Here is a 15,697-nt window from a genome sequence, read left to right as displayed (position 1 = left end):
TTTATGGCCCAAGAACTTGTCTTGGCCATAAACTCCTTAATACTTGTGATTCCTTATGTTTTCTAGGCTTTAAACACTTTAGGGTAAATGTCTAAATTCAAACCTAAGCCTTAGGTAGTGTTTGTGGCATCAAAACACTCCTAACTAGAGTTTTCGGCACATGAACCAATTGGCCATGATTTGCGGCCGTGAACACCCCTAAGTGTTGCTACTTTGTCTGTTTTGCGTATTAGACACATCAAGGTAATTTGCTATGCTAGTCTCTTGGCTCAATGAAGGCATTTAGGGCATTTTGGCAACCAAAAATGGAGTTCACGGCCCTGGAACATCCTTGGTCGTGAACTCACTGTCACCATTGATTTCAAATTGTTTTGGTGTCCTAAACATGCAATGGTGGGTTCTAGTTCGAGATCCGAGGCTTTGAGGGACATTGGGACACTTTTATCCCTTAAAATGGAGTTTACTCCCTAAGTGTTCTTGGGCGGTAAACTCCCGAATCTAGTTGTTTTGTTATGAAATTGATGTTTCTAAACACAATCTAAGCTATATAACATAACTAGATCGAAGTACTCACAATTTGGGATAAAAACCCGAAGATCCGTGAGAGAGAATTTTGACTTTTCTCTAAATGGAATGTAACTAATGAACCAATTTGGTTCAGAATTCTATTTATAGTCCTGAGATATTTTTGGCAGAAAATATTTTTATTCCTAAAACAAACTCTAATGTCCTAGAGTATTGGAATAACAGTGTTGCACAAAACTCTAGTAAATCCTGAAAACAGCCAAACTTATACTCGAAGTCTGAATTTTCACTGTAACTGTTCTACTTCTATTGGCTTGATATGGTTTGTTCAGAATGGAAATTTCGGGTTGTCACATCATCCCCCTGTTGAAGGGAATTTCGTCCCGAAATTAGAATCTAGGCAAGGAAGTAGGTACGAATGATCGAGTCGTGAGGTGGAAACTTCTTAATCGATTGGTTCTAGCGAACCTAAGTGAAACCGGGTTCTCAGTTGGAATGCCAACGAACCTTCACTAACTGGCGACGGTGTTGCTTCGTCTGCTTGACCTCTCGGTCGAGGGTTACTACGGTTCTAATACGAAGGCGAGGATCTCGACGAGTGGACTTACAAGAGTCCTAACGGAAAGGTATGGTTTCATGATCGAGACGCTAAGAGTATAATGTACGTTACTGAGTTCGCGGAGTAGGCCTAGTTTGTACGAGGCACAGGACCGATTCTGATAAGAATCTCCGAGGTCCTAACTATATTGGATTTAGCTTTCCACGCGATACGAAGCGTATTAAGCCATTCCTAAAGTGAGTTCTCCTAAAGAACCTGGTCACTCACTTGGAATTCCAAAGGTTTCTTTTTCTTGTTTAACTTCCCAGTCAAGGGCCACCCCTCGCTGGGTCAGAGTTGAAAGGGTTTCTGTGGTTTGCGGGGATTTATGAACAAACTATGATAGTAGGTCGGTAAAACCTAGAATTTGGCGAATGTCTGTCGGCGTTTCAGGTGTCGACAAATTTCTCAACTGTTTTGACAAATTGTAAGAGTACTCAAAATTTCCCACATCACTAACAGTGTGTCATAGAAATTCGACTCTTCATTTTCAAAACTCGTGCCTAGAGAACTTCACGAAAATTACCTCTTAAGGTAATGTTTCCATGGGTTTCTTCTTATTACGAGCGTAGATAAGTAAGTCATTATATGGAGAAATGACAAACTGATCCAAGTAAGAAAGACGCACCCTACTCATATAACTCATGAAAATTATGGGTGTATTGGTCCTACCCGAAGGGTATCACTACGGACTTGAAGTGTCCGCATCGAGTTTGGAAGATAGTCTTACGGACATCCTTCCCCACCACTCGAACTGGTGATATTCGAATCTCAGATCCATTTCTGAAAGTAATTCGTTCCTTGCGTTTGCTCAACTATTTCATCTATGCGAGGCAGTGATAACAATTTCTTATGAAAAAACTTGACGGAGTCCTCGATAGTTGAGGAACATACGATGCGATCCGTCTATCTCTGGAAAAATATGACCGGGGTTCTCCAGGGTGAGAAGCCTAGTCTTCTAATTCTATTTTTGTGTAGTTCGTTAAGTTGTCTGGGCTGTTCTTGTGTCTCTGTAGGTGTTTAAGTTGTAGGGCGATCTGTTTATGGGAGTCATACTGGATTCTAAGTTTGTTCATATGGCGATGTGATTACTCGTAGTGTTGAGCAGTTCTCCGTCCTAAAGTTCATATTAGAATTCATACTTGGCTCACAATCACAATTTTATGTATACGAGTCATATATAATTAAGATTGAAAAGGTAGTCGAATAACTGATTCTTCTTTAAGCTCACATCCCATCGGGGAAAAACAAGTTAAAGTGGAATCATCAATTCTAAACCTGTAGAACCTTGATTATATATCACTCTTATGTATACATTCCTCAGTGATAGATCAATCGTATGAATCCTTGGATTGAACTTGACGTACTGCATGAGTGGTAGTTTGGGGGTTTCTTCGAAAAGAAGGGAACTATGAGGTACTCCTGGCATGAGTACTTCGGTGTTTCGGTATGACGGTTTCACTAAAAGATGTTTACTGAAAAGCAGCCGTACGTATGAATCTGTTTTTGTGAGGATCAAACTGAATCGAGTCGTATGATAATATCGAAATCATACTGAAACTTATGGACATTAGATTTGAACATAAAACGTTTACAGACAAAAACAACCGTGAAACCATGAACAGAGTTACAATACTTTAGATTTGCTACAAGACTATTGCTGCGAATAAGATATACTACAAAAGACAAGTATACCCAGCACGAGCATCCCTACACCGACAGGATCCCGCAAAAGATAAGACTCTAGTTGCACTAGTCCTGGATAGTTTATAAGTCTGTTACAACAACACGCCTGAATTACATTAATGTGGTTTCGGAGTAGGTTCCCATGCAGCTGTGATCCTGAGAATCCTCCCATATGCGCCAGAGTTCTTTGTTATAGGACAATCTTTCTTGAACTGCCCTATCTCACCGCATTAGTGGCATGCCTGGCTAGTACTAGCATTAGTGACGGGAATGCGGTGTTTAGCCAGTGTTATGTGGACACGAGTGCCTTCCTCATTACTCCACCTTGCAAATTGCTTTTTAAAGCATTCTACAGGAGTTGCCACTTGTGGCTGTGGCATGGCAAGTCTTTGGGGTCTCTGGCGCTCCTTTAGGGCTTTATGATATCGTCTCTTCCTTTCGGTCTTACGGCTTCGCAAGTCCATGACTGTTGCCATTTGTTGGTTTCCTGGTTTGGTATTACCATTGGGACTCTCGACTCCTTTGTCAGTCTTGCTTGTGTTGCCTGATTCGATGTGCGTAAGGAAGGTTGTCACAGCAGTTGCTACTGCAGCTTGTAATGTAGCAACATCGATATGGAGGATAGGGGTTTCGTTGTTCGTCTAATTGTTTCCGGATCACGAAATGATTCTGTAACACGAAAGATAAGGGTTTTGTGAGCGATTCTGGTTGACCCTAGATGTACTTTGATTTGTTCGAGTAAAGGGCAAGCATATGTTCTCGTAAGTTTGACCTACATCCCTATGATGCAGTCCTAGCACGAATTAGAAGTATGTTCACGAAGGTTTGACCTACATCTCTATGATACAGTCCTAGTACTGAATGGAGGTGTGTTCATGAAGGATTGACCTACATCCCTATGATACAGTCCATAGTAATGGAATGGAAGTGAGTTTGTAGAATGGTCTTAAGACGTTTGTCGTTCAAGCCGAGGTATCGTGGGTTGGTGAATAACAAGATCCAACCACTGAAAGAGACTTGGAAATGTCTCCGGAGCTAAATTACTATAGTCCAATGACTTGACTAAAGCATGATTCTGATAGACTCCAATGAAAGTATGATAAATGTACTTGAATGAAGAATGACACAGAAGTTAGCCGATTGTCAATATCTTTGATATTCACGATGTAATGATTCGGAAAAATGACCTTGTAAAGGTCTTACATCATATCCATAGAGAAGATAGTTCTTGATAGCATAAAGACCTAACTAAAGTACTTACGGTACAAGATAATTTCATAGAAAATGCCACATCGGGCATAGACAGAAAAAACACGATTCCTTTTTATAAGGAAAATAAAGTAAAGCGTCTACTACTGGCGACGGTCATCCCTCTGGTGAACTCTCAGTTCAACCAGTTGACATTCCATGTCAAGTCGGTGTCTTCCGTACACCCTCTGACGTACTCGGAGCTCCATGACTTCGGCTCATCATTCAGCCAGTGCTTGCAGTAGTGTTTCCTGGTTTCTCTCTGATCTCTCGCGAGTATCTTCTAGACAAATGGTGCGGAGGCTATGCATTCTCGCATTGGCGAAAACTTCGGAAATCTGATGTATGGCTGTCCTGCCCTGAATCTCATTTCAGGCCACTCTGCGGACCATGATTGGCAAGGTTGTATCTGCTGAGCCCCCATTGCTTAGGTCATAAAAGCTTCGATCACCATTAAATGGCATGGTCTGATCTTGTCCTTGGCTCCATGTTTCCAAGCATTCCACCCACTCAGGGGTCAGGCCATGAAAAGTCGGACGAGGGTTAGGAATTGGAAAGGGAGTTGCTCGGAGTAGGTCTCAACCTCTAGTTCGGAATTAGCACCGTCCGAAAGGTTTTCATCATGGTGATCATTCACAGGGATAGGATGATCATTCCCTGGTTCTTCTCCAAACCAAACAGCAATGACTTCGTTCGAAAGATACTGGTTGTTGTGGGGATGGAGTCTAGCCATGTTATCTATGCGAGAATTTGGGGTAAGAAAATAATTATTAGACGAACTATCTAGATAAATATTTAGAAAATCTTTATGAGTTACATCGCTATTTGTGAAGTGCATACCAGCTATATGTAATCTAAACAGGATAGACATTCGAATAAGTGATCTTAACTCCGTATTCACACGTAATAGGGGTGAAGTAAAAATTTTCACAGATTCTAAGTCTATAACATCCTAATTACATATAGCCTTAGTGTATCCACTTAGCAACTATCAACTTAGTAATGAAGATCCAGTTTTAGTTCTCAAGTATAAAGTACTTATAGTAACACCAAATACTCCTATAGTATTTTAATTTTAATGTTATGTTCTATTGTTCTCATCGTGGTAGGGTTGGTAAGATTTTAGCATTGTTGCAACCACACAATTAAACTTAGGCACTTGCTAGTCAACCCTCGGATAATATAGGTGATCAGGCTATATCTTCCCAGTTTTGACCATATGTCTCTAAGCCCACTTGTGTTACCCAACAATCGTAATTCTTTTGTACTATCCTAGTGACACTGATTTTAGTATGAATGCAGCACGTATACTTACTTAAATGTTTTAATATTTAAAGTATAAACTCTTGGTCGGAGTATTATTAATCCCTTATGTATTTATAGTTAGTATATCATTTATGGGTTGATATACTTAATTCACTACAAACAATGCTCTGATACCAATCTATCACACCCCAAAACCAGGAACGGCGGAAACGTTCTAGGGCGGAGGACGTCATGTACAATATCACAACTATGTAAAGTAGTAAACAAGCAACAACATCATCCATTGAATTAATAATATAATTATTATACAAATGTGTTCTATTAAATTTTGATAAACACTAAAGCATAAATCAAAATGAAAGATGGGTCTTGAACAAGCTCCATCTTCCTTTCTCCTTGCATCGGTACCTATCTATGATGAACTGAGGATACAAGTAATTTTGAAAGCGAGTATCAGCTTTGAAGCTGGTGAGATCATAAGTATTTTAGTGTCTTAATTTGTATATAAGTATTTGTATGTAAGAATTGGTGTATGAACTATAAGTAATTGAAAATGTTTGTAAAAAACTGTAAACATTTGAAAAAAAAAACTAGAAATCCCTATGATTCCTACTATTATAACAGGGACTCTTCTACCAAGACTTAACTGATCTCTATATAGGCTTCTACCAAGGCATCTAGTGTCTATGTGTGTCTCTTGTAGGAGTGTGTATTTTCCCAAGTCTGACTACCATTAATCAAAAAGATAGTATCTACATTACTGTGCGTCGTGTGAATGTTCACGAAGTGAATGTAGTGGGAAAATGGAATAGTACTATGGTGTAGGACCGAACTACAACCATACCAATTACCTTAAGTCTAGGGTAATACTTCTAAGTACTGTAGTATTTGTAATAAATAACCACATCGATACTCAACTGCCTTAATTGAGGGATAAGGTATAATGTGATGTCTAGATCCCAGACTATACGCTCCCATATCAAAGGGATTTTGGGACCTACCCTTGACCCCTGCATGTATGCAAGCCATGAGCATCCACATTACTATGATCATGTATACTCGATATTGTTGGATTAATGTCTAAGTCCATAACTATAATTGGTAAGACTTGACCCGACCCGGCATGGTCCATTTGGGTTGCATGGCATCATGCACTTGGATAGACTAAAATGAGAGAAATAACACTTAAGGTTTGTTAATATATTATAAGTTCTAATATATTAATAAGGTTATTTAATTAGTATTGATCAAGAATTAATTTGGAATTAATTAAGTGATCAAAAGAAGACTAATTAAATATATGGGTTGATTGTGTAAATCATTCATTCTTATATGTGTGGGCTTGTGATCCAAGATTCCTTATGTTGGACTAAGTCCATGGGGTGACCCATGGATACTCCATGGAGGTTAAAATCCATGGAGCATAAGGAATGGGTAAAGTCATGAGTTACATGGTGTAACCCTAATAGCCACCATATAAAAGAAACCCATGGCTCAAGAAATCGTGACTAACACTATGTGTATGTATGAGGGCTACACGATTTCATGAAGTGTTCTATTTTCTCTCTAAGTTATTCCAAGTGCTTATGGTGTTGTGTGAACCATTTGAGGTGTCACACTTGGGGCACTAAGCACTCAAGCTTCATGAAGACAAGCACCATTAAAGAGGTATGTATTCTATCTTGTTACATTGATATTTTGTATGCTAGATTAGGATAATACCTTGGATGTTCATATTTTCATGTATAATAGAGAAAACATAGATCCAAGGTATTTAGGGTTGCATGTACACTTAGGAGTGTTAGAATGCTCATAACCCAACAGTGGTATCAGAGCCTAGGCTTGTTTTCTTGTTATACCTGCAATAGAAGCTGAAAAATCGAGTTTTGATGCTGTCAGCCCAGTTGACTCGCCGAGTCCATGAAGGGACTCGACGAGTCCAAGGCAAAATGCATCCAACTCGCCAAGTTGTGTTCATGCACTCGACGAGTTGGACCCCAGACAACATATCTTCGAGGTTTTTGGCTAGAAATGGAGTAGGAACATTACCCTAAGTTGTTTTGAACTTATAAACTTGTTTGTTTAATGTGGTAATGTTCATGCAAATCCATTTTCAAAGATAATTGTCAATAGATTCATGTTTTGTATTAGTTTAAAGGTTAGACTAATTACATGAAAAAGTTTGATTTGAATTATCTTGTTCTTATGAGTTGCTTAGATTAATAGAAAAGTTGAGTGAAAAAGTTGTTTTCAATCCAAATTAATCTAAGAGTTGATTCTAAAATGTGTTTTTGTAACTTGTCCTCAAGTTATATGAAAAGTCACATTTAAGTTTCATAAAAACTCATAAAAGTTGGCAATGGTTACAAAAGATGAAGAGTCTTGTCCTTAAGTTATGGAGGTTCAAGAGTCACTTAATTAATAAATAAATAAATAAAATATGTAACCTTAAATAAAGAAAAGGTTAATTCTGTATTAGTTTAAAGTCTTCCATAATTTGTCCACAAGTTATGGAACTTGAAGAGTTTTTGGATTAAAACTACTTTAAATACATAAGTTATGGAATTAATTAGTTTTGAATAGTTTCAAAACTTGCCCTCAAGTTTTGGAATTTGTAAAGTTTTCTCTTATGAATACTTTAATTCCAAGTTAGCCCTTCGAATTTTAAAAGTTAAAATTCAACCCTTATACTTTATAATATTATAAGTTAATAATATATACATGTATAAGAGTAAAGTCGGTCTTACCGCTAGTACGCCTCATTCACGAAGTCGGTCTATAAGGTGGGTATAAGGTTGTTGCCTATAAAATGGCAACTTAATGGGTGTCTACTCTCACCCACCGCTTGCTTGACTGGTGGAGGGTCGTTAGCCGAACGGGTTTGACATGACTTTAATTCTCCCTTCATTAAAAGTATTAATGATAAATACTAAGTAACTAAACTCTTATAAAAACCCAATCTTAGTTACTTAGGAAAATGTGAATAAGGTGCTAATCCATGAAATTACACTTTGCACTTTGTTTGAGTCGGTTAGTGGAGCGTGTGTGGTTAACCGGCACACTAACTCGTATTTAACAAGGTAGGCAAAGGGTGACTTAATGTTTATCATAGTATCGATGGAGCGTGTGTGGTTAACCGGCACATCGATTGAGGGGTAAACACTTAAGGGTACCAAGTAATTTGCATGGTTACTTCACACCTTGTTTTGTGATCCTCGGCATCCCAGTCACAAAACCTGAAGGGCACACTTGAGATTGAAACATGCCATTGAACAGTTCAACGAATCTCAAAAGATCTAGGAGTTTCAAAACCAATTAAAACCTAATAATACATTTCGTTTATCTTGGTGGAAATTGGTGAATCGTCATTCACCTACCTTCAAATTGTTTTATAGCTTGGATTACGGCATACGTCTTCTAAGTTATAAAATAGTTTGTTGGGTCCTAGCCTTAATATTTCATATTGGGTGTCATATTAAGGACTTTAAAATCAACTATCTTGAATATCTCCCAAAAGATGTCTGGTTTAGACATTTATGATCTTCCCAAATATCTTGAAACAAGCTTTCCTAATGAAGATGATGTCCCATGGATATCATACTTCTTTATCCTCCTCCAATTATTCTCCCTAACCCACAAGTTCTTTAAAAGTTTAAAGTCACTCGAGCCCTATTGGCAAGTAAAAGTCTAGGTGTGATCACATCTTGGAGATGTAGTCACATATTGACAAGCTGGGAGAGTTGGGTGTCAAAGTCTTGAGAAAGTTGGTGTTTCAATCACTTTCTTAGTCACATAGTGAGTTCCTTTGGGACACCTATGAAATAGACTATGACAAGACCCTTAATGATCTTATCTATTGTTAAGATCAACTTCCTGAAACTTTATGGACATTGACAATGGTGACACTGGAAATACAGAAAAAACATTCTCTTCCCAATGGAAAGGGATCGGCCATAGTCAACTCGGTTGACCAAATGGTAAAGAGAAAAGTCTAAGTCCGTGATAGTCTCGTGTACCATTATCAAAGGGTCCATATGTTTATATTGCCAAAGGAAGGGTCATTAGTTGCGAAGCTGCCAAATTTACCTAAGGGTGTTAAAGTCAATAAGGTTGACTCTACTTCAGGTAAAGTCCACTACTCTAACTCCGTTGAGTTTCTATTCTGAGATTCCCGATACATGATGTGACTGGGTCACATGGTAATGTTTTAAGAATCAAAGAAAAGTAAAGGAACTTAAAGAAAGAATATGTTGAATCTGATCGCGTAGATGGATTTCTATCGCGTAGTTTGAAGATCGGATTCTTGAGCTACTTCTTAGGAGTTATGACATATTGCTTAGGAATAGATAACAACAAGTTTTCATATGGGTTGTAAGGATAAGTTTTTCCGCATAGTTTTAAAATAAAAGGAATTTTTGATTTTATTTATTTTAAAATATCCTTACAATGGCATTTGAGGAAAAATTGTTGCTTATATGATTCCATTAATAGCAAGAGTGGAAATATGAAATTGATTCTTTCATTTGTGGTAATGTCTAAATTTATCAAATAAAGGAAAGATTCTCATCACCCAAGTTTCAGTTGGACCGGAACTTGGAATCATGCAAGTTGTATAACATGATGAATGAGAACTTTCAAGTATTGAAAAAAAAACATTAAGACTAATTACTTGTTCACATGGATGTGTGAGTCAAGTAATGGACTAAGGGATCGAGTACATAGTCATGTGCACTGATTAAGTCCACCACAAAAGATATAAGGCTATTCGTCATATTTTACTAGAATTCAGTAAATATGATTATACTTACAAGCTTAAGTGTAACTCTGAGACATTGGAAAAGGTTTCAATGCATAGCAGAGCGAATAAGAAGAATCAAATTAGGCAGAAGGATAAAAGTTTCTCAAATCTGAAAAGATGGGAGAGTACTTTAGTATCAGTTTTGTGATCATCTTAATGATTAAGAAACCATATCAAAGTTAGTTCTCTAAGGAAGTCTTAGTTCATTCTTATGACTAAGAAGAAGGGATCTTGAATTGTTGAAATGGTTAAATCAAGAAGATGAGTCATACTTCGTTCCAATACAAGTCTTAGAGTCATACTCCAAGATTGTAATTTGAGTGACATGTCTTTAAGAAGGTTTAAAAAACACTTATCAAATGTAAGAGTAAAAGTTTTCCACTCTTGTACATTTGAAATTGGTAAGTTGTGATGTTTTGGATAAAACAAAGACCAACTAAGGCCAATTGTGTGAAGTGTTTGTCTTGATTAGAATCCGCACTATCTCTTGGATGTTTGACAAGGGAGTCTTATAGGTCAAGAGGACAGTGGGAGTCTTAAAGGTCTTGAAATTCTCAAGAACTAATCAAGAATGAAACCTGAAGTTCTTCACTAGCACACGACTTGAGGTTTATAACCTATCGTGTTGACATATTCTGTGCCCATTCTAGTTAAAGTTGGCTTTGCATATGAGTTCTTAGAGTTCTCAATGTGTTGCACAACAACTTGGAAGCAATGGTAGGCCCTTGAACTGCCAGGTGGCAAGAAATTAAGATTGAGTTCAATCCATATGGTTTTGGATTTGTCATTATCCTCGTCTTGTGATTATGGTTTTGACAAATTCATATGGGTAGGAACTCATACACCAATAAATCTAAGTGTTATAAGGTTTCTCTCCGATTCATGAAAATGATGGTGAGGAAACACTTCCACTAAGTAGATTTTAGCTAGATAGCAATTGTGATCTCAAAGTCGTTAGTGGAGCGTGTGTGGTTTACCGGCACACTAACTTGGACTTGTGAGAAATGGCAAAGGTCAAAACGATCAAGACTATGATTACGGCATCCCTTTTCATAGTTCTTAAAATTGTTTTGACACACCCATGAGCTATCTAAGGGAAGGTGTATGTTTTTGATAAAATCTTATCAAAACAATCTAGTATCAGAAATCTGAACTTTGGTAACAAAGTCAATAAAGTATTGATTTCTAGAAGTCGAGCTTTCTGAGTATATGTCAAAGCTAGTGGGAGCATAAGTGTTATGCTAATAATCATCATGTTAGTGGGAGCATGATAATTACGATAACTATTGCAAGCTAGCAATGTTAATTATAGAAAACAAAATGTTTCAATTGGGAAAAGTTGTTTTGCTATAATTAAGGGAGAGGATATTATACTTCATCTCAAATCTATAATCTTAGATCGTGAGGTTTTAATCATTTAGTCAAGGATATATATGAATTTCATGTTGGAATGGCTCAACATAAGGAAATTCTGTATATAGGTCCATTATTTGCGTTCTTAAATTCGATTATGATTACGGCATCCCTTTTCATAATCTGAATTATGAGAACTTGGCAAATTGAAATGGAAATGTTATAGCAAAAGACTGGTTTAGTCTTTATGTGAGACATCATGAATCGTGTCCCATATGCTTCGGATATAGGATCGATTACATGTGCTATATTCATCCTTTCTAAAAATTTCCAAATGCCTGGGGCATTAAGAAGGGAAAAGGTTTAGAACTGGATATGACTAAAAGGATTAAACAATTGTCGAGGACAATCTAAGGTTTACCAAAGAATGGTTTCTCAAGGACAATTGGAAGTATAGTGATAATTCTGGAAGGACCATATTGACATAATCTGTAAGGAGGCAACTCTTGTTCAGAAGTGATAGTCAAAATGGAATCTGGAAATGTTTCAAAGTTAGAATTTTCAATCTGTGAAAGATTAAGGAAACTTAATGCAAGAAGGATGTTTCTAAGGAGCTGATCTCCTTTGGAATAATCTGTAATGATTATTGCCAAGTCTTTGTGAATTTGTGCATAATCGTTACAAGAGGATCGATGCATATAAGTTTAGAATCTAACATATTTCAGTAAATGACATGAATTTGGAATTCTTGCATTTGCAGTAAGGATTTGGGAGTGTGAAAAGAGAATCATTGAAGTTATGTTCATTTGATATAGTTCACAAAATAAAGATCATAGACAAACATATTATGCATACTTGGTGTATGGCATGACTAGTGTTTATAAAACATAGTGTGCATGCTTGGAGCATGGGACAACTATTGTTTTAAATTCAAGAATAATGTTGATAGCTGAAATAGTATACAATGAATAATGTGTAATCATATGGTGATAAATAAAAGGTGTTTTATTTATATTCATAAGTTCTGAGACCATATTGGATTCAATTATTATTGTGTTTCACTTTGCATGTTTTGACTTCCCGAATAAACTAGGTTATTCTTCCGGAATGACTAAGTTATTCAAACCATCCACAGTCAGTCATATGTTGGAAGTAGATATGAATTAAGACTGTCATGGGTTGGCTTGTAGAGGTCTAAGTTGTTGGACAAAGGGCTACAACACTCATGAGTGCTCATAAGTTCTGAGTATTGGATTCAACCCGCGCTCATTGGAATCACTTCATGGATTTTATCACGAGTGATCATGAGACGATAATATCTTATATTCTTCAAACCTAGAGATATGAGTTGTTACTATGAGTTGATAGTACATTGATTACACGAAACGCATTGGTAACTCGATGTTATAAAACGTGTCTTTGTGTATGATTCAATAAATAGTAGAACAAGCCATATGAGTCGAAGTTTATCCATTCCTTTTACCTTCGGGATAAAAGCGATATCTGTGGGCCCCTCGATGATTTGATGATGGCAAATGGAAGTGCTCGGCCGGGCCAGGACTGATTTGATTTGTTCAATTAGTCAGTCGTCATAAATCGAAAATTGGGAAACAACTAATGGACAGAGAGAATGACTATAATCCATGTCTCAGTCCATATGATATCTAGAATGGAGGAATATATGATCCCTTATCTAATGGACAAGTTGTTGACCAAGATCAGAGTTCATCTACAAGGTCAGAGTTCGACAAAAGCTTTTAAGAGCTACGATTGCTAGTTGGTTCCTGAAGTCATACGCAATAATAGTTTTAGACTTATCCAAGTGGGAGACTGTTGGATTAATGTCTAAGTCCATAACTATAATTGGTAAGACTTGACCCGACCCGGCATGGTCCATTTGGGTTGCATGGCATCATGCACTTGGATAGACTAAAATGAGAGAAATAACACTTAAGGTTTGTTAATATATTATAAGTTCTAATATATTAATAAGGTTATTTAATTAGTATTGATCAAGAATTAATTTGGAATTAATTAAGTGATCAAAAGAAGTCTAATTAAATATATGGGTTGATTGTGTAAATCATTCATTCTTATATGTGTGGGCTTGTGATCCAAGATTCCTTATGTTGGACTAAGTCCATGGGGTGACCCATGGATACTCCATGGAGGTTAAAATCCATGGAGCATAAGGAATGGGTAAAGTCATGAGTTACATGGTGTAACCCTAATAGCCACCATATAAAAGAAACCCATGGCTCAAGAAATCGTGACTAACACTATGTGTATGTATGAGGGCTACACGATTTCATGAAGTGTTCTATTTTCTCTCTAAGTTATTCCAAGTGCTTATGGTGTTGTGTGAACCATTTGAGGTGTCACACTTGGGGCACTAAGCACTCAAGCTTCATGAAGACAAGCACCATTAAAGAGGTATGTATTCTATCTTGTTACATTGATATTTTGTATGCTAGATTAGGATAATACCTTGGATGTTCATATTTGCATGTATAATAGAGAAAACATAGATCCAAGGTATTTAGGGTTGCATGTACACTTAGGAGTGTTAGAATGCTCATAACCCAACAGTGGTATCAGAGCCTAGGCTTGTTTTCTTGTTATACCTGCAATAGAAGCTGAAAAATCGAGTTTTGATGCTGTCAGCCCAGTTGACTCGCCGAGTCCATGAAGGGACTCGACGAGTCCAAGGCAAAATGCATCCAACTCGCCGAGTTGTGTTCATGCACTCGACGAGTTGGACCCCAGACAGCATATCTTCGAGGTTTTGGCTAGTGATGTTTGTCCTATGTATATGTAAGTGATGTCTGTCCTATGTATATGTAAGTGTGATCATGTAGTTGTTCTCATGTAAGTGATCATGTAAACATATCTACGTAATAGTATAGTAATGTAATATAATGTTCCACGCGTGCTAGCTGTAAAGTGTGATCTCTCTCTATCTAGCATGTATAGTAATGCACTCGTTCTAGTATTGTTGTATATGTTCTTCTCTACTATAGTTGTATATGTTCTTCTCTAGTATAGTTGTATATGTTCTTCTCTAGTATAGTTGTATATGTTCTTTTCTAGTATAGTTGTATATGTTCTTCTCTAGTAGTAAGTATTGACTCATGAATGAACTGACTCATAGTATCATATTGTGTTCTAGTAATAGTTCTAGTATCTTCCTAAACTACCCATATGGTAGTTTACTAGTAATCTAACTGGTATGTATGGACATGGATGTATACCCTTTCTACCCAAGGGCATGGGATGAACTGGAAGGGCCTTTATGACTATATATGTAAATATGTTATATAACTAATATTTAAACGACCTTCGGACGAGTACCTGATATCCCACCAGACCACATCTCAAGCGCGAAAAGGAAATAGGGTGAATAGCCTTCCTAAGTCTTTTAAACATTTCTTATATAGCTATACATATAGAGACATGCAATTTATAATATAAAAGCATGAATAAGTTTTGTAAAACATTTGAAACATAATTATTATCTTAAGAAAAGATCAACTTGATGTCAATCTATAAAACAATTTGAAGGCATCGGTTTGATAAAATAGTTTAGTATAAAGAAACATTTGTTTGAAACATAATTGTAAATAAGTTTGAAATGTAATATACATAGTAAAATGTACAATGTAATAAAGAGCTTAAAACATATAAAATGTTTATCAAAATCATTTGAAGGAAACTGTTTGGTAAAACGGCTAATGTGTAGTAAATCATTTGAAAGTTGCATATTAATCACATGTGGATGATATAATAACTAGCATAATTCTACTTATTAATCACATGTGATTGATATAATAACTAGTATGATTCTACTTGTATCCCCCCCCCCCCTCCATAAAAATTTTAAAAGTAGTTTAAAACAATGATTAAGGGGTATGAACTCACCTGTAGTGAGTGACTGGAATTGAACGAATTGTTATCGTAAGGAAGGATCGGGCAAGTACTTGGTGTCAAGTGAAGACTTTAGACACACACAGTGATCCTAATTACATATGAAGACATATGTATATAAATAATTAGTGATTAAAACACTAATTATACAAGTATACACATTTTAATGCGGGGAATACACTTTTGCTCAAGTGCTAGGAGGCTAAAGGGTTGCAACCAAGGAGTGAAAAGCCTCTAATGGGATTTTATGGTCAAAAGACCATATGCTTTGGAGTTTACGGCCCAGGGGAGTCAACTCC

This window comes from Lactuca saligna, chromosome 5, assembly GCF_052625555.1.
Source record: "Lactuca saligna cultivar CGN05327 chromosome 5, ASM5262555v1, whole genome shotgun sequence".
In the NCBI taxonomy this organism is placed as follows: domain Eukaryota; kingdom Viridiplantae; phylum Streptophyta; class Magnoliopsida; order Asterales; family Asteraceae; genus Lactuca; species Lactuca saligna.
The sequence above is the reverse complement of the archived record's forward strand: the minus strand, read 5'-3'. Positions refer to the sequence as shown.